General features: G+C 39.4%; 1 protein-coding gene across 1 annotated transcript in view; it reads left to right on the top strand.

Annotated features, from left to right (window-relative positions):
• Positions 1 to 19,662, top strand: part of IQCM (IQ motif containing M) — a 260,288-nt gene that overhangs the window by 123,659 nt on the left and 116,967 nt on the right. The window lies entirely within an intron of this gene.

The raw sequence follows: 19,662 nt of genomic DNA, 5'->3' as shown, positions 1-19,662 counted from the left end.
TGTGTTAGCATACTGTATTTGTTTTTCTCTTTCTGACTTACTTCACTCTGTATGACAGACTCTAACGCCATCCACCTCACTACAAATACCTCCATTTCGTTTCTTTTTATGGCTGAGTAATATTCCATTGTATATATGTGCCACATCTTCTTTATCCATTCATCCGATGATGGACACTTAGGTTGCTTCCATGTCCTGGCTATTGTAAATAGAGCTGCAATGACCTCTTAAAGTACATTTCTAGTTACAAGCTTTCATAACTTCATCTGTGTTTTCCCTCTTTTGTTATTGCTTATTATGTTATTCATTAATTTGAATTTTTTCATTCAATGAGTGCCTGCTCTGTGCCAGGCAGTATGTTAGGAGTTGGAGAAACAAAGCTTAAAAGGCTCAGAGAGTAATGGTGGGGATAAATACTTGGGTAATTTCTTATCATATAGTGTGACAACTGCTGTACTAGAGTCAGTACAAAGCATTATGGAAACACTGAGGAGTAACCAACCAGATGTCAGAGTGAAACTTTCTCAGACGAGATCTCATTAGAAATGGGTTTTAAGGAGAAGTTTGTTAAAGGTTGGTGGTAACAGGAAAGGCCATTTTGAACAGTGGGAGAAAAATATTAAAGCTCTGAAGGACAAAAGAAAGTGATATGTTTTGGGAAAGGAGAGATACAGTAAGAAATGAAGTTGGGGAGAGGGGTGAGGCTAGGTTTTGATGTGACTATAATAGCAGACCTAGGAGTTGACCCTATGTGTAATGGAGAGCCAGTGATGATGGGGATGAGGTATGACCAATTCTTTCTGTTTAGAAAAAAACTGGTAGTAGAGGCTGTGGAGAGAATGGTGGCAGAGAGATAAGAAAGGAAGCTGCCCAGAAAAGAGATGGTCCATGTAAGGGATGGCAGGGGCCTAAAGTAGGGCAGTAGTGAAGCATAAAGTGTGGAGGAGGGATGTTCCAGCAGCATTTCTCAAAGTGTAGTTTTCAGAACACTAGTCCTGAGTGATTCACCTTGACATAAGTGTTCTTGGTTAGATGAGTTTGAAAAAATGCATTTACTTCTTGGAGATTCATATTGAGCATTAATATATTGAAAACTCTAAGAAATACTACAGAAAAGAAATCTGTTTAATGTTTTTTAACCTGGCTATCACCAATTTGTTTGACCAAAGAATTCCTAAAGAAAGATATTCAGGTTTCTAGACTGGAAAGCTCAACAGACATCATTAAGCTGAGTTAGGAATTCAGAGGGAGAAGCAGATTTAGGGCAGGTGAAGAAAGGGATGTAAAAGATAACAAATTCAGTTTTAGACCTATTAAGTAGACATGCATATGGAGATAACCATTAGGAAGTTGGAAATGGAGGTCTGACACTTAAGAGAGAGATAGGTGAAGGTTCAAGATTTATGTTGTGGGTCGCTGCCGTACTGAAACTGTGGGGTTCATGCATTTGTTCAACCAATATTTATTTACTAGGTGAGATATATAGAGATAAAAGATATGCTACTTGCCCTCAGGAAGTTGAAATTTGCTATATATAATTTGTGTGTGGTTGGATGAAGGAGGATAAATAGATGATTATAGCACAGTGTGACCGACTATAATAAAAACAAGCTCTACTGCTTTGAAATCAATTGGAAAGATACCTGATTCAGATTTAGGAATAGGGATGGATTCCCAGGAGATTTAAAGTCTGGTAAATTTTGAAGGATAAATAAGTGTTAACTCAAGAAGGAAGAAAAGTCCTATCTAGTCAGAGCGTCTTGTGTCTACATGACAATGAATATCTGAGAAAGTAATTATAGTGTACTTGAGGGAACTGAAATAATTTTACATAACTGACATGAGGATTGGGGAATAATTAGAGATGAGACTAGAAGAACATTGAATTTTAACCTAAAAGTAATCCAGATGTTTTAAAGAAAAGTTGCAGTGGTCACATTTGCATTTTAGAACATATACTGGCAGCAGAGATGAGGTATGATGAATTTTGGAGGCACAGAGACCAGTGAGGAGACAGTAACTCCCATGAGAAAGGATGACTTGAATTAAGGCAGTGGCACTGGGGATAGAACTGAGGGGAGAGATTTTAGAGATATTTGAGAAGTAGAGTTATCTAGATTAGGTCAACAATAAGGTGGAACGTAACAGAGAAGGGCTGTGGGATTCATTGGCTTAGTGGTACTGAACATGGAAGCAGATATAGCAAATTAAAGGGTTGGAGATGCTTCTTACGTATGCAATAAACTGGAATCTAAACCATGTATCTACTGAGCTTTGTAGTTCTAGGTGAAGAAGTTGGAAAACAGCATTATTAAAATATGTTGGTGGTTTGGGCTGCCTTTGGGAAGTTTTTATTAAAAAAAGAGATGAAGTAAAAAAAGTATTGGCTGGTTTGCAATCAGAAATGAAAGAGCATAGAGAGGTACCAAGAATTTGGGTCCTTGGTTTTGAGCAAATATCTACTAAGACTTATCATTGTAGCAAAAATCAGATTAAGGGTATGTTTTTCCCAACCCAGCTCATTGTTTCAGATGACCTAAAGGCACTTACTGTTGAGAGACTAAGGCAGGGGGTAAAGAAGTGAGGATACAAAGGATATTTTAAAGCTATGTATAAAAAAAGAACTTTGAATGTGGTTATTGGCATGTAGAATTGGAAGAAAATAGATTAAAACGTCTACCAAGTATTTCAGAGAATTTCGTTGCCAAAGAAACCATGAACCTTGATTTAATTGAATGTTCAAAAGTAAAATAACCTGGCTTTGTCTGGAAGTGTATCACAAAGGCTATACAGTCTCCAAGTAGGATAATAACAAGATGTGGCCAAGGTGCAAGGAAAAATCTTTCCAGAGTTGACCCGGGGCCAATAAAAAAGTGAACAAGGGAGTGCCGCTCAGAACAGAATCCTTGTCTACTCAGAGAATTTCCCCACCTCCAGCGTAGGGGGCTTCTCAGTGCCTCCCCAGCAGGATTCCATAACTTCTTTGGCCTAGTGATTGCTATGCGTCTTCTCATTTCCCCTTTCACTAGTGGCGTTTTTACTGAGGTTATCCTATACCTGCTCCACTACTGGCTGTTGTGTGCTTTTGGAGAAAGGTGGAAATAATTTATGAATTTGGTGCACATTATTATTAGACCAGAAGGAGCCACATCTGAGCCTGATGGAAAAGATTACAAACAGCCAGAGATCCTGGGCTCTGAGCTGGATGTAGTGCCTTGATGGAACTTTGGGTTGTCTCCTTTCTGTCATGTCAGAGTATAAGAATGGATATTTGATGTCCAAAAGGGCAGACTGTGGCAGAGACTGGCTATATGCTCATCTAACTTATTATATCCTTTTCTTCCTGGGTACTTGGCTAAAATACATTTCTCATGTCCCTTGTAGTTAGGAGGAGCTATATGACTGAGATTTGGCTCGGTGGATTATAGCTGAAAATGATGCACATCCATAAAAACGTCTTGTGTGGTGCTCTCGGCGTGGCTCCCCACGTTTTCAAGTATGAAGACTCTTTTTCAGCACTGTTAAAACAATTGCAGTTTCACTCATGGGAGAGTGGTAAAGTGCTTTTAATATCTGTTGATTGAAAAACTTTTGTTCGGACATTGAGTAAATATACAAAACTTGGTGAGTGAGAAAAAATGGTCATGACTTGATCCCTCATGGAACTTGTAGTCTAACTGAAGAAACAGATATTAATTAAATCATCACTTATATACAGATTGAGAGTATAGGACACATGAATTGGACCTGGTCTGGGGGTCAGCAAAGGTTTCCTAGAGGAAGTGCCATTTGAGCTAAGATGTGAGAAATCAGAAAGAATTTCTTAGATGAGGAGTAATTCCTGCTTGGAGTTCTAGGCCGTGGGAAAACTATTTGCAATGGCCCAAGTGAGGGAAGCACAGACGTGCTTTCAAAGAAGTGCAAAAAGAACAGATGTGGCTGCAGTTCTGAGGAGCTGAAGAGAGGTCAGCTGCAGGTGTCTGAAAGGCAGAACCTTGTTGTCAGTGATGCTCTAGGACATGTTCAACAACTGGCTGTGGTGGGAGGAGGGAGCAAGCCTGATCTGCAGTTTTTGCCGATTTCCATAGTGTAAATACTCTCACGTAGCCGATTTCAAGCTACCGATGTGACATCACTGATCACTGGAGTTGGGAAGAGATGCTCACAGTCTGCTCTCTGGAGCATTTTGGCAAACACCGTCCATACAACTTGAGATCCTCTCGGGTCACTTCCTATTCCTGCCTCTGCTGTGGTGAGGTTCCTACTCCAGGCTTCCCCAGCTCCTTCCTGGCTTGGGGCACCCATAGGAATGGGCTCAGCTCTGACACATGAGCAGCCCAGTAAGGGAGGGTGAGGGCTGATGGGTAAATGTTTCCTCCTTTCTTCCCCTGGAGGGAAAGGTCTCAGTTACATTCTATAAAGCTTCTCAGAAGGTCCCAAATAGTTAAGCAACCAGTTTCTTGTGGTGGTGGTCAGCTCAAAAAGGATTCTTACATTATTTCTCACTTCTTTCTTGTTTTATTTTTTTCCCTCATTGTTCATTCCTGTTCCCTAAGCTCAAGTCCTTAAAATACTCCCTTAAAAATGTTTTGGTGGCAAGTTGTCAGTACTTGCTGAAAGATTGGGGGTGGAGTGTGCGGGAAAGGAAGGTCAAGGAAGGGTGATTCTTAGGCTTTAGGCCTTATGAACTGGAAGATAAGAATTGCCATTTCCTGAGATTGGGGAGAGAGAGAGATAGAGAGAGATGCAGTTTTGGAATAGGCAGAAACCCAGAGTTGAGATTTAGACACATTATGTTGAGGTTCTTTTTATCAATACATACATATATAAATGAAAATGTCTAATAGGTAGTCTGTTATGTAAGTGGGGACATATAGAAAAGGTTAGAGTCATTAACGTAGAGATCGATGTCCAATAGAAATATGTTCAATAGAAATGAGAGCTACAAAAGTTGTAACTGAAAATTTCCTAGTGGCCACATAAAAAAGTAAAAAAAAAAAGGCGGTAAAATTAATTTTAATAATAGATTTATTTAATCTAATATATCTAAAATATTATCATTTTAATAATTAGTATAAAAATTATTAAGGAGATATTTTACATTATTTTCATCTTAAGTCTCCAAAATCCAGTGTATATGGTAGAAATTGGACTAGCCACATTTCAAATGCTCAATAGCTACAGTTGATGAGTGGCTATTCTATCGGACAGCAGAGGTATAGATTTTATTTACAATCACAGACTTAGATTAGATCACCTAAGAAGTAAATGTAGGTAGAGAAAAAAATCCAAGGACTAAGTCCTTGGGGGTTTCCAATATTTAGGGAGCAAGAAGAGGAGTACCCAGCAAAGGAAGTGGAAAAGAGCAGCTAGGAGGGAAATCAGGAAAGTGTGAAATATGTTACTCATGTTTCAATCAAGGAGGAGGAAGGCCTTAGGAGGAGCAAAGAAGGAGCTCATCCATTGTCAGAGGAAGGCAGGGTCATGGGCACAGACACAGGCCTTTTGGTAGATTAGGTGGTGCGGTTGCTTCTATTTTTCAGCGAATTTAGAAGTGAGGTCTTCACTTGAGGATGGGATGGGAAGTATTGGAGTCCTGAGGAGTGAGGAGAAGGGTGAGACAAACAAAATATGGGAAAGAGTGAAAGTTAATGGACTATGAAAAGATAGTTTGCTGTGAAAAATAAAATCCACCCCCCCCCTTTTTTAAGAGAAAAGAGAAATTATTGGGAAGTGTCCATAAAGATCAAGGAAGAAGTTGACTTTATCCTTAGAGTATGGAAAGCGTGTAACCCCTTGAGAGCTGCTGAAGAAGCTATGCCCTTAGGAAAATAAGAACCAGAAGATGGGGGAACATATAGAGACATAGCTAGAGTATCAATTTAGCTAGCTGATGAGAGACCTGATGTTTCTTAGGGCACAGTGAAGAGTTTTGGAGGTGATTCAAGGAAGGAGGAAATATTGAGGGTCTGTGGAGATTAAGGTAAACAGCAAAGAGAGTGAGGAGACTAGTTCTCAGGGTCTCTTAGAAAAGGTGAGTAATCCCATCTTAATGATGGTCTGTCTCCGGGACCAAATCCCAGCACCGTCTCCCCTAAGAAGCTTGGGGAGCTTCGGCGTCTCCCCCGCCCGCGCACAGCATCCTCAGTGGCCCTTCGTCGTGGCAGCCCTGCCTGACTGGACCACACCGGCTCTGAGTACCTCTGGGTGTCTGGGGCGCTCGCAGGGAGAGGGGGGCCGCCACCCGACACCAACACCCAACAAGTGCAATTAACGCGACCTGGGCCTCGGTCCTTCCAGAACTTGCCGGGGTTCCGCTCCTAGAGTCCTGGAAAGACTGCAGGAAACCGTCCGGTCGCATGTAGCTCCTCTTAAATGTAGAACAACGACCAAACGCCATAACCACTGTGCCGCCTAGGTCACCAGCCAGGCCGGAAAGGTGGCGGGGCTTTTCTTTTGGGGGGTTGTTCTCTTTAGTAGTTTGTAATCACGAGGCCAAGGTTTTGCGGGGTGGGGCGTGGGAGAAAGGAGTGAAGGATTGATGAGGAGCACGAGGAACACAAGGAGGACAGTGGTCCTCCGGACAATCCTATTACAGGCTCTGCTGAAGTCAGAGACATTTTACTAGGAAAGTTTGCATGTGTCCCACCAGACAGCTGTGAAGCGCTGATCTCAGAGTTGATATTTAAATTAAAATTGCAATTCATTTCTCCAGGTTCTTATCTCAAAAAGTGTATATTAAGTCTGTAACTTGGATCTATTTTTTAAACATATTTCCAATATTCACTTTAGTGTGAATGGATGCATGATCTAAGATATCAGTCACATTAATTCCAGAACTTGATTAAAGTTTGTGAGATTAGAAAGAAAAGTGAGTCCTGTGTGTGGGGTACATGTGCCTTTTGCTCATGCTGCATTGACAAATTTGGTTGCATTACCTTCGATAAGCTGAACATCTTATGTGAGGACAGGCCAAACACTCCTTGAATTTAATCCAAGGATATCAACTTTAAAAATACACTATAACAATTATAATATCAAATATCTTTAGTAAATATGCTCCCTGTGCTTGCATGTAATACATGCCCATATTTTTCTTAATAGAGCAAAATAAAAAAATATGAAATGATTTCCTTTCTGAGTTTATAGCTATTCTACAGTACTTTTTAACCAGTTTCTATTTTCATGCTGCCAGCAATTTATGGGTCTTGATAATTAGAAATCACATGTAAAACTCAATTTTTTTTAATGTACATTAAATATTAGTTTATAGTTACCATGTATTATATAGTATTCATCTACATATGCATTTCCTTGGGAACAAAAAAATACTTAGGTCTAATTAGAGTCGTTTAAATTTGAAAACAGATTTTAGTTAATCTCAATAAGGTGTCGTGATATTCAGGTCAAGCAAATATATTTAGGGGATGTTGGATTGTTCCCTAGCCAATTTGGAAAGGAGTATGTGTGTGTGCTCCAAATCACAAATCTATTCCTTTAAATATAAAATGAAGGCATAATGAATTTTAACAATGCTTTAAGATAAAGAATGTTCATGCTTTAAGATTAACAATGTTTATAAAGTCTTTTATTTTATAGTTTGATGACTTTAAGTATACTAGGGTATTTACAAATATATTAATACTATTTTTTTACTCATTCTCACAAAATTATTTCGAGGAACTTAAGACCAGCTTCCGTAACAATTTATAAGAAACGTGGAAGCTAGAGATTTTTTTTAATGAAGTGGAAAAGAAAATTGAATTAGATATTACAAAATAATTTGATTTTTGAAGCTTTGAAACTTGAAATATATTTATCTTCCTCCATGTATGAAAACAGACTCTAATTGAGGGATTTCTAAATGAGGAAATAAATTTGGGATAATGTCTTTAGAGATCATCACACAGAATTTTGCAAGTGCTTCTCTGCTTCTTTTAGTTTCTTTCTGCTTTAGATATCTATGTTTCTTCCCATTTCTTGTCAGGAATTTTCTTTTGCTTGTCTATAGTATTGAAGAAAGAACCTCAACAGAATTCTTAAAATTAGCAACTGAAAAGAATTATATATCTGAGCAGCCAGTGTCTTGAACATAGTCCGTTCTAATTTATGCTTTTTCTCTTTTTGTACTGACCTTGTGAGCTCTGAAATAGAAAGATGCAGGATGGAGACTCAAAGTAAGACAGGAGACTCTGTGCCTCTGTAGTAACATGGTTTACCACACTGAAGTAGCCACAAAGTTCATAACTTTTAATAAATTAATAGCATCTTAAATATGAAAATTATTAAAACATTATAAAGGATTTAGAGACAATAGAAAGGCATTCTTTTTACCATCTACCTTCTACTAATTCTCTTACTAGCCCGGAGGACCGCTTACAGAGAACAGAAATCTTAGACTAGATTAGTGACTTGCAGAGATTTTCTGATTAAGTACATTTGTTCCATGCTTTGCATTTGACAAGGAACACAGGCAGAGAAGAGTTAGGAGGCTAGTGACATACTTTCCAGTGGGCAAGGGTCCTTCCTAGGTCATTTGTGCGTAAGCTTATGTACAAGTAAATAATACCAACTTCTCTGAGGAGGTGACATGAGAGCAAGTTGCTTCCTAGAAATGGTTTCCTATTTGTAGTGAAAACCTTCTTCAGTGGACATTTGTTATTTTTGGTCGGCCTCTCAGCATCCTTTAACCTGACCTCTGGTAGCAGCACTCTGATTTGACTTTGGAGAAATGCTCCTCCCACTATGAGTTTGTGCAGTTTGGGCAGGGCTGTCACCCCACCCCCTAGCTCCAGGGTTGGCATGTGATTCAGGCACAGTCCGTGAGAAGAGTTCATTCTCCTGGCCACAGCGATGGGTGGAGTGATTGGGTTTAAACCAGCAAGGATGTTGTGAGCTCAGAGGTACCAGAGAACACATCAGGGAATTCTAGAATAAAATCGACATGGGAGAGGGAGCTGAATGATGCAGAGAAATCAAGTGCTGATGACACTGTTGGAGCCTCTAGCCCAAGCTTTGCTGAAGACAAATGTTACCTGGATTTTTCAGTTTGTATGAATTTGTGAATTTTCCCCTTTTGATAAAGCAGCATAGTTTAGTGGCTCCCTGGAACGTAGGAGTTCAATGCCCTAGATTCAGATCCCAGCTTTCTCACTCATTTGTTTCTTCTATTTCTTTAACCTAACTTGGTTTTCTGGTGGTTTTCAGTGGTTGTCTGATGGAAGCACCTTCCTCCTTTAGTCATTGTTGAAAAAATTACACTTAAAGTGTGTGTAGTAGGCTGAATAATGACCACCCAAAGATATCAGTTCCTAATTCCTAAAACCGGTAACTGTTACCTTCTTTGGGAAAAGTGTCTTTGCAGATATGATTAGGTTAAAGATCTTGAATTAAAGCGATTAGCTAGGTTATTTTAGTGGGCCCTAAATGCCATCACAAGTATCTTTATAAGAGAAAGCCAGATGGAGATTACAGACACACAGAAGAGGAGACAGTGTAACCATGGAGGCAGGATGGGAATGATGTGTCCACAAGCCAAGGATTGTGGGCAGCCACCAGAAGCTGGAAGAGGCAGGAACAGATTTGTCTATAGAGCCTCTGAAGGTGTACAGGCCTGCTGGCACCTTGATTTTGGACTTCTGGCCTCCAAAACTGAGAGAGAATAAACTTCTTTCATTTTAAGCCACCCAGTTTTGGGTAATTTGTTACGATGGGCAGAGAAAACTATAATAGTGTACTTCCAAAACTAGGTTTCAATTCTAGACGTCACTTAATTTTTTTTTTCCTTGTTATAATGAGTACCGAAGTGTGATCAATGGGCTAATTGTTTCGACTTGCATTTCCTCATTCATGTATTTATTCAGCAGCTCTATTAAGCTCCTACTTGAGCCAGGTGCTGTATACCATGGGCCCTACTCTCATGGAACTTTCAGTTTAGCAGCAGTGAATTACCCTTTCTCTCTTTTAAAAAATATAGATATTATAGGGTTTTTTGTTGTTGTTTTGTTGTTGTTGTTGTTTTGTTTTTTCTGGTGATGGGAGTGGATAACCAGGGTTATAATAAGGAACACTGCCCTTTCTCTTCTGAGTTTGGAGCCAACTGAATTGAGGAATAAGACCCAAGAATTGGGCAGATGGAGATTGAAACGTTCATTTTGTTACGGAGAAAGCTGATGAGAGAATTTGGCTCTGGAAAAGTAGCCCCGTAGCTTGTTAATGCTCTCCTAGAATGAAACTCACCTTCCCAGTCGTAGGCAGTATTTGCCAGCAGCAACCTCCCACTCCTGCCCTCTGCACAAAGCAGCACTTGTCCTCTAACTCAGCCTTGCAGTGCAGAGGAGAGTTTACTTGCTGGCTCCATGCTGGCAGGCTGGAGAAACGCCAAAGGGACTAATCAGAGTGAGAAAGCGGGCTGGTGAGTCAGGCCTTCTACTCACCAACCAAAGCCTTGAACTATTCTTTCTAGCGGTACTCTCATGTCTCTTGTATAACTGAGCTAAGAGAAAGAATAAACGTATCTGTGCTCCTCAACGAAACACATTCCTAGCATCAGAGGCCACTATGTTACTAACTACTTGTGGGATTTGCCTAGAGTCTGAGGTTTACGTACCTTTTGGAGGGTTTGGAAAAGGAACAGCCATGAAGTGGGTTTTAAGGTAATGAAATCTTTTACTGAGTGGCATGTAATTTCCTCCTAGCAATGCTAGGCACTTTGGGACATTAAAAAAAGTGTAAGCCATGGAACATTTCCTTCCTCTCAATGTATTATACGTTGTAGCCAAGGGACCCACAATTATTTCTGTCCTGCTTTGTGGAAGTGGGTCGAACCCAATCCCTAACATTTGTATTACTTTAACATTTTTCAGGCACATATCTGATCATCACATCCTAATTGGTAAATCAAGTAAAGTTAACTTTAAACATTGAGGCTGAATTTCTTATTAGAATCTTAGTTGTCTTTCTGAGATCATACCTTTCTGAGATGGATATATGTTTATATAAAAGAAATCAGCAGAGGCTAACTTAAATGACTTACCTTTTTACTAATTTTGAAATGGATTTTTTTTTTCTTTGCTGTCCACATAGCTAAAGAATCTTGTTAAGATCATAATCACATTTCCAGTAAGAAGAGAACTCTTTTGTCATTTTGAGCCTACATTATTAATGTGTTCCCCTAACTTGTCCCCCTGCCTCTGATCTAAACCTGACTTAATCTTTAAACAAAGTTATGCCAGAGTTATTTTTTTGTAAAATGAAAATCCTACACTCTTTTTTTCTAAAATCCCTCAATGCTTCCCCGGAGCCTAGAGGATAGAGGAAGTGAAGTTATGTATTTTATGCATCCCAACTATGAATATTTTTAAAAGCTTGATCAACCATGATAGAAGAAAGAGTGAATTATCTTTCTATTCTTTTTATGGAAAATATGAAACTTTTGTGGCATGAAGAAGTAAGCAAACACTATATAGCCAAAAAAGTAGGAAAAAGAGTATTATAGAGGTATATCTGGTAGTTAGTTAACAAAGATATTGTTATTCTTCTGGATTTTGAAATGTTGTGATTATTTGTCAGTTTTTTAGAATTTGTCGTTTGTGTTGATAACCACAAAAACCCCACTTCTTTAATTCTAACATTCACATTCACACCTCGTTTTGTGTTTCTGCTTTGACAGTCACTTCCTTTAGTTTGGCCCCACAGTTTTATGTCTTAGTCTCCAGAATATCTGACTTCACCACTGATGGAGAGGCAAAGTTAGAAGCAGAACAACTGGAGGCTGTGGCTGTAAAATAGAAGCAGTGCGATGGTGACTTGGATTAGGGTGATGGCAAGTGTTCAGGGTTGGGGTTTGTTCTGAAGGTAGAAACCTCAGCAGGATTTGCTGATGAGTTGGTCATTGCATGTTATTGGAGAGACAGAGAAGAATCAAAGATGAGCAATTCATCAGCAAATCCTATTGAAGTTTCTACCTTCAAATCAAATCCCAAAAATGCTTTTGACCCAAGTTACTGGGATGGAGTTGCCATTTACCAAGATGCGGGAGTCTATGGGAGGGACAGATTCGATTCTTATGAGAGGTTCAGTCCTATACTGTCTGAGATGTCCGTTAAATATCTAGGTGGAGATATTGAATAGGAAGTTGGTGTCTGGGTTTGGAGTTCCTGGCAGAGGACTAGACTCAGATGTCACTTTGTGATACCTCAGCTTACAGTTAGTGTTTAATGCCCAGAGGCTCTATGATATGCCATGGGAATGAGTTAGAGGAGCCCAAGGACTAAGCTGTGGAGTATTTAGAGGTCAGGGAAATGAGGAGAAACTAGCAATGATGCCTAAGAAAGGAGCATTAAGTGAGGAGCAAAAAAGAAAAACCCGAAACAGGACAGAGATGTGCTGGAAACTGGGTGAAAAGGGTGTTTCTAGGAGGAGGGAGTGTTTGATCAACTGTATTGAATTATGCTTATAGATGAAGTAAGGCGAGGACTGAAAATTGACATTGAACTTAGCAATGACCTCAACATCTGCTGTTTTAACAGAGAGGTCAGTTACAAAGAATGGGTGAAGAGAAATTAGACAACAAGTAGAAGAATGACTTCAAGGAGTTATAGAGGAGAACACAGAAATTGGGTGCCTGCTGTGGGGAGGTGAGATCAAGAGACAGTAGGTCTTTTGTTTTCTGATGTGGGCAATCAAGAGAAGAGAGGAAAATCACTAAGAGAGGAAGGAGAGGGGAGAATAGCCAAAGCAATGTCCTTGAGAAAGCTAGCGGATGAGAGCTGTTGTACAAGAAGAGGGGTTGCCTTTAGATTGGAATGTGGATGATTTTCACCTGCAGTAATGAGAGGGCACACAAAGTGTACGGATACAGATGCTCTCAGGAGGACAGCTTTGGCAGTCTCTTTTGATTGCTTTTGTTTTCCCAGTGAAATTGAAAGCAAGGACATCAGCTCCAAGTAAGGTCAGGGGGCAGTGCTGGAAGTTTGAAGAGAGAGTAGAAAATATGAACTAGAGAGGGGAGAGTGAATGGACTAAGGAGTTGTACTGTGATTACTGGGTAACATTCAGGTCCACTTGGGTTCTTATTAACGAATGTGAAATGAGACCAATCATGTTTTTGTTTCTCCCATCACATCAATTATTCAGTGTACAAATACCACAGAATAGGTGTAGACTTAGATTCAACTAAGGTTTTGTGTTTTCTCAAATGAGGATGACAGAATGCGGCGGGCAGGGGTGATGGAGTTGGGAGTCTATGAGAGAGAGTGGTCATAAAGATTGACTTTGGAATTTAAGCTGGCTTAAGATATGAAGTTGGTGAGGGAGAGTGAAGAGGTGGTGGTATCAATGAATTACAGGTCCTGGTAGGGGTCAACAATTGTTGGTGATGGGGAATAAATAGAATGTGGGGATTAGAGAGTAGGCAGCTTCAAATTGACTCATCAAGGAGCAGTGACTGGTACTGAAGAGGATTAAGGTATGAACATGAACATGAAAGGCTCCTTGAGGACAGACAATAGTTTCTTTTGGTTTTTTATAACCCGTACCTCAGCCTGACAGATATTCAATAAATGTTTCTGAATGAATTCAGAGAAAAAGTTGACTATCAGAATGGAGGGAAGGTGATGAAAGTAGGTCACTATGAGTCAGTTTTTTCATCAGCAACTGCATTTGTCCTCATGCATTTGTGGAGTGCACAGGACAAAAGACCCAAGCAGGTAAAGGGAACTTTTTTTTTTTTTTTATGCCAACTGGTACATGTAATTTTCTATCTCAGCTTACATTCTGCACAGCCCATCAATCTCATTACATTTTGAAATGTTTTTAAGTTGTATTTCTCTGCTAGGTCTGCTGTGACTAAGTACCACAAACTAGGTGGCGTAGAACAACAAAAATTTATTCTCTTATAGTTCTGGCAGCAGCAAGTCCGAAATCAAGGTATTAGCAGAAGTATGTTCCCTCTAAAACCAGTACGAGAAGGATCCTTCCTTGCCTCTTCCAGCTTCTGGTGGTTTACTGGCAATTTTTGCCATTCGTTGGCTTGTAGATGCATCACTCCAATCCTCCATCTTCACGTGGGCATCTTCCTTCTGTGTGTGCCTGCCTTCTTTTTTTTTTTTTTAACATCTTTATTGAAGTATAATTGCTTTACAATGGTGTGTTAGTTTCTGCTTTATAACAAAGTGAATCAGTTATACATATACATATGAAGGGAACTTATTTTAAGTTTCAGACTTTGCTAAATGCAAAAATGAGAACATAAACTACAGTGGGGCCTCATAAGAACTGAAATCCCCCAGGAACTGAGGTCTCTCATGCAGCTTCTCCTGGTGGGACTGCTTTCCTCTGCTTTTCCTCACAGATGGGTCTCTTCTTCTCATCTTACACACAGACCAACATGGGCACCTCAGTCCTAAGTCAGTGTGAACTTTTGATTTCCCTCCACACATCTAACTCGCTTTCTTAGTGCTCATGATTCTGGAAGAGGGACATGATGGGCCTAGGTTGGGTTAGGTGATCCCAAAGCCGCAGTCAGGACAGGAGTGATGGTGATAAGGTACCATTATGGCCACTTAGGTCCAACCTCACAGCAGAGTCTATAAACGAGGGTAGTTTGGGGGAAGAGGGCTGCATGGGACAGGCAAACCCAAACAAGTCAACTTTTTGTGAGGGCAGGGATCAGGCAGAAAAAAGCAAGACATGTTGAATTAAGCAAACATATTCTTGTATTTATAAGAACATATGCTTTAGCTAAAATAATCCTCTTATCAACTAGTGGATATTGCTAATTTTGCTAGCTACCATTACTATTAGCAAGCCTTGGCCACCCAATGTCTTCATAAACTTCTTTCCGTTTCCTCTGATGAGGCCACTTATTTGTACCTTGACCTACTCAGTTGATTTGTACCAGAACATATCAAGATAAGTTATTTTTCAGGTCAAATAACTTTTTAAAATTGACGTATAATTGATTTACAATGTTGCATTAGTTTCAGGTATATAGCACAGTGATTCAGTTATATATATATATATATATATATATATACATACATATATATATTCTTTTTCAGATTCTTTTCCCTTATAAGTTATTAAAAAAGATTGAATATAGTTCCCTGTGCTATACAGTAGGTCCTTAGGTCAAATAAGTTTTAAAATACAATACCCTTCTTCATAGCTCTCTACTACAGAGGTACTGATTAAGCCGGCATTGTAAGGATAGCTTGGGCAGTAGCTTCATGATGTATCAGTAGTCTTCCAGGATGAGCGGAAAGTGTCCTTATTACCATTTTAGAGGAGCACTAGGTACTCCTCCTATTTGTAGCTCCAATAACATCTATCAGATTGCTTGCCTGTGTACTGATCTGGATTCCCTGCTAGAAAGTAAGCCTTTAGAGGGCAGGGATCATATGTGTCTTGTTTGTATTTGTATCCACAGTGCCTAAACAGCAGAATGATGGGCTCATTTAGCCTGAAAGATATTCTATAAATATTTGTTGAATAGTGCAGCGAACGGGGTGTGAGTGTAAGCATGTGTGTAAATTACTAACTAGGTTTAAGCAAGCCTGGTGGTTCTTCAAACTATTCCATGTAATATTGAGTGGATACTTCTGTTATAAGGTTCTGATCTCCCATGTTACAGCTTAAGGAGACCGTGTGTGTGTGTACATGTGTGTGAAGTGTGATAGTTACTGTACAGAATCAAGAGATGATCCTAATCACCATCTGGCGTAAAACAGCTGTTGCCTGAGCTATTCAGTGCCCAAGGCAGTTATTCATTTCTCTGGCCTGCATGGATACTTCCAAAATGATTCTGTCACAGCATGTGTATTCTGGCATTCCCTCTGAACACTGGTAAACCTGGAGCCAAGGATCTATTACTGCCTGAAGTGTGGAATGTGTGACATTGATCATCCCCTCCCTGAGCTGGCACTGCTCTGAAGCAGCCTAGGAACCAGGGGAATGAGCCCACTGCCAAATCCATCTGGTTTTGATCCCATCGCACTTAATGAGTCAAAACATTTTTTTTAGAGATGCTTTATTTTTTTAACTATTCCAGAAGTCCAGTGAGAACTCTGACTATAGTCAGAAAAGTGTTTCATGTAGTCACTGTAGAGACATTCATGAAGACACATAAAGTGTTATCACGTGTTTAATAGGTGCTCATAAGTACTTCCTACGTATGGAGTTGATGGCAATTTCTACTGAAGTTTTTGATTTCCAGCTACACTAAATCCTAAGTGTGACCTTTAAGTAGTATTCAAAAAAAGACTCTGATACGTGGTTGTAGTTCTGTAAATAAATGACCTTTGATTTTTTATTTCTCAGTGAACGTTTGGAAATCTCTATATATCTCTACAAGCTCATTTTAAGAAACTAAAAATGCTTCCACTGTTGTTCTACTAGAAGCTAATTAATGGAGACTAAGACAGAGGGGCTAAGGAATGTCATATATTGAGCATCTGCTAATTATTAGGCACTATGTTAAGCCATGCATTATCAAGTCTTGCAAGATAAGCAGATCATTAGTTGCGTTCCACAGATAAGAAAACTCTGGCTCAGAGAGAGACCTGCTCCAGCTGCTGGCACCTATTGGCAGAACCAGGATTTGAGGTCTTTCTGACTCTAAGGCTTGCAAACTCCTTCCACTCATGTGCTGGGCTACATCCTCTTTCTTGGTGGCATTAGGAGCAGTCCAGGGTGCTTGGAGGACTGAGGGTCTCTCAGGTGCTCTAGTGGTGTGGAAATGGTTCTAAATCTTTTCCTTAATTCTTGTCTGCCTTGAGCAAGTCACTTTTCTCATTTTGCCTCATAAAACTCATGTCATCCTTGCTGCTTTGGAAAACTATTCTATTTTTATGAAGAACTATGATCTTGCAGAAGAAAGGTGACATTTAATGTGCCCAACCTCATTCTTAGATAGTAATGAAAATGACACCTTTGTCATTTACATCCTGTAGCAATTGAATGCTTTTCCAGTTCTTCCAAAGATGGTTCCAAGTGGCAGTGTTGTTTTTAGTAAGTCCTCGCAGAGGCATCCTGTGGATGAAAAGGAAGAATGCCAGGGAGTGGTGGCAGTCAGGTAATTCAGCCCTGATTTCTTGTGTGGATCTGTAGTCAAGTGTTCGACTACTGGCTGCTGCTTTTGAGTTCCTGTCTGACCAAAGCCACAAAGACCTGTTGCATTTTAGAAATTGCCTCAGAAAAGAAATGACCTCTGAGGCGCCTATCGTGCTATGGATTGGAGAGCTCAAGAATTCCCGGGAAATGAACATATAGTTGTTGATAGTAAAAATGAAAATACAGCTAGTGTTACACAGATATTTTAAATGTTAGAATGTTTGCTTTCGGATGAACTTCGGCAGTTGCTTTCTTTTCTTTTTATTGTGAGAATCATTTCTAACAATACCACACTCGTTAATGGGAGAGTGATGGTTTTCTTGAGTGGGGAGAGCAGCAAGAATATGGGGAAGGATGGACTGTTTCTGGAAAAGAGGTGAGGGCATGATTACTTTGCTGGGCCAATAATAATCAACTGCCCAAAATGGCCATAAAGGTATTTTTAGTGTTCCTAGACAGTTTCCAAAATAAAATTATGTGAGTAGTTAGAATTTAGCAATGACACTGTGTGTTTACAATTTTAGGATCCAGTGCTAGAATTACCAAGGCCTTGGGTTTATACTGCCCAAGCCATTTCTTTGCCTGGCTTTTAAATGAAACCTTTCTAAAATTTGTACATAGTGCTTTTGCCTTGTTTAAAGGAAAAAAATCACAATAGCTGGAACCCCAATTTTTTCAAATCTGCCTTTTGCAACTGATTTTATTTACTTACAGTTCTATTACACTTAGAAAAAGATTTATGGCATCAGCAGTAAAATCAAAAGAGTGTGTGACTTTTCTCATCATTTATTTCCTACAGAAATTTTAATCATCCAGATCTCCAGATTTGGGTCTCTTACCCTTGAAAAAGGAATGTTTTTCAAGTGTTGATTTTCACTGTAACTAGAGGTTTTACTCCTATTGAGGTTGGCCTTCAAGTTTTATTTTCTTGAACCTGGAGTGAATTTCACATCTTCCTAGATTTGTTCCTGTGTCTGCAGCCCTGATATAGACATCCTATCCATGAGGGAATATTTGCACTCCTTAAAGAAGCAGCTTCTGTGGCTGGAGAGGGTGGGTAACAAGAAGACCTCGAATTTGTGCGTCCATACCGTGAACATAGTCCAGAATGATGGTCTGTGCGTGGAGGATAATGGGAGTCTAATAAGCGTGTCACACTTAATAAACTCTCTGCATCTGCTTGGGAAAGAATCTGAGATATAGAAGTGAAAATCAAAAATCAAGGTCTGGTTCTCTTGCTGCATGATCTGGCCAAATTATTTAACACATTGGATCCTCAGTTTCCTATTTTGTTAAATGGTGTTGATAAAAATAACTGCTGACTATATTGCTGCGAGGACCAAGTGAGATTTCTGTGCGAAAACATAATGTAAACTAGAAAATAGCAGGCACATTATTAATGACTCGAAAGACTCATGAGAACATATATGCTGATATAGAAAAGCTGATGGTTGTCTATCGGTGTAAAGCAGTTACAAAGTGCTTTTGCAAAAAGAAAACTTATTTGGAAATATGAGTGGGTTGACTGTGTTCCCTCCCATCTTTTACTTCCCCTCAGTCAGCAGATCATATTCCAACTTGACACCAGGTAGGGAATCTAAAGCTTGGTCTGATACATTTGCCTGGTGGTTATCTGAAAACTAATGTTCTAGTTTTATGTAAATGTGTTCAAGCTACATTGGTGCCCAAGTGTATCATTTGGTTTTAAAGTTTCGTGTATCATGTGCTTTTAAGGAGTTAATAAAACCTTAACTACTTAATAAACTGCTAGGGAACAACTGTGACAAGTGTTGGCATCAAATATACTGGGGAATAAAGTTTTCAGCAGAAGTGTCTTAATTAGGAGTGAGGCCAGGTTCCATTCTCTATTTCACCTTGGTTTCTGCTTCTGGTCAGCTTTATAGCCTAGAGTTTCGTGAATGGCTGCACATGAGTTAGATTCCTGTTCTGTGTGGTGGTTAATACCGTTGACAAGTCTGTGTAGATAAACAACAAAAAGAGTGCCAAATCCATTTGAGGACAAACAGCAGATCATGGTTTGGCAAGCATCCTTTGTCCTTTCATGTAGACTTAGTTTTAGGCATGGGAAAAATATGACTCCTGATGCAAAGTGAAAAAATATGTCAAGGTGTTTGAGATATTTTGCCTAAAACAAATAATGGTATGAAATGTGAGGAAAGCTAAGAGCTGGTAAGAAAACAAAGAAAGAAATAATGATTTACAAATAGCTGTTTACCTCACTTGAAAACAATAATCAGGAATTTGCATTTCTTTAAAGCCTTTCTGTTGGTGATAATATCCCTACCCCTATTTCTCAAAAGACAATTATCACATAAAATGGCTTATAATAGAAGTGTTATTGCTTTCCTGGCGTTCAGAATGTAAGATTTTTATTGGTATACTTGTCTTTTTTTTTCTAAGCACCTGCAATTATATTTACATTCTGACAAAATATAGTAGAGGTGGCACTTAAATCTCCAAGTTTCTGTCTACGATCCTAAGCAATTTTAGTCTTTTCAGCTCTGCCTATTTTCTGTAACAATTTCAAGT

Source organism: Balaenoptera ricei, chromosome 5 (genome assembly GCF_028023285.1).
Source record: "Balaenoptera ricei isolate mBalRic1 chromosome 5, mBalRic1.hap2, whole genome shotgun sequence".
Taxonomy (NCBI): Eukaryota; Metazoa; Chordata; class Mammalia; order Artiodactyla; family Balaenopteridae; genus Balaenoptera; species Balaenoptera ricei.
Note: the sequence above shows the minus strand (reverse complement) of the source record. Positions and strands in the feature narration are given on the sequence as shown.